Source organism: Bos indicus x Bos taurus, chromosome X (assembly GCF_003369695.1).
Source record: "Bos indicus x Bos taurus breed Angus x Brahman F1 hybrid chromosome X, Bos_hybrid_MaternalHap_v2.0, whole genome shotgun sequence".
Classification (NCBI taxonomy): domain Eukaryota; kingdom Metazoa; phylum Chordata; class Mammalia; order Artiodactyla; family Bovidae; genus Bos; species Bos indicus x Bos taurus.
The window spans coordinates 36,886,120-36,887,135 of NC_040105.1; positions in this window are offsets into that span (position 1 = coordinate 36,886,120).

Sequence of the window (1,016 nt, forward strand, 5' to 3'; positions counted from 1 at the left end):
GGTGGAGAGGTCTGACAGAATGTGGTCCACTGGAGAAGGGAATGGCAAACCACTTCAGTATTCTTGCCTTGAGAACCCCATGAACAGTATGAAAAGGCAAAATGATAGGATACTGAAAGAGGAGCATAGGTGCCCAATATGCTACTGGAGATCAGTGGAGAAATAACTCCAGAAAGAATGAAGGGATGGAGCCAAAGCAAAAAGAATACCCAGCTGTGGATGTGACTGGTGATAGAAGCAAGGCCTGATGCTGTAAAGAGCAATATTGCATAGGAACCTGGAATGTTAGGTCCGTGAATCAAGGCAAACTGAAAGTGGTCAAACAGGAGATGGCAAGAGTGAACGTTGACATTCTAGGAATCAGTGAACTAAAGTGGACTGGAATGGGTGAATTTAACTCAGATGACCATTATATCTACTACTGTGGGCAGGAATCCCTTAGAAGAAATGGAGTAGCCATCGTGGTCAACAAAAGAGTCTGAAAAGCAGGACTTGGATGCAATCTCAAAAATGACAGAATGATCTCTGTTCCTTTCCAAGGCAAACCACTCAATATCATAGTAATCCAAGCCTATGTCCCAACCAGTATCGCTGAAAAAGCTGAAGTTGAGCGGTTCTATGAAAACCTACAAGACCTTTTAGCACTCACACCCAAAAAAGATGTCCTTTTCATTATAGGGGACTGGAATGCAAAAGTAGGTCAAGAAACACCTGGGGTAACAGGCAAATTTGGCCTTGGAATACGGAATGAAGCAGGGCAAAGGCTAATAGAGTTTTGCCAAGAGAACACACTGGTCATTGCAAACACCCTCTTCCAACAACACAAGACAGGACTCTACACACGGACATCACCAGATGGTCAACACCCAAATGAGACTGATTATATTCTTTGCAGCCAAAGATGGAGAAACTCTATACAGTCAGCAAAAACAAGACTGGGAGCTGACTATGGCTCAGATCATAAGCTCCTTATTGCCAAATTCAGACTTAAATCAAAGAAAGTAGGGAAAACCACT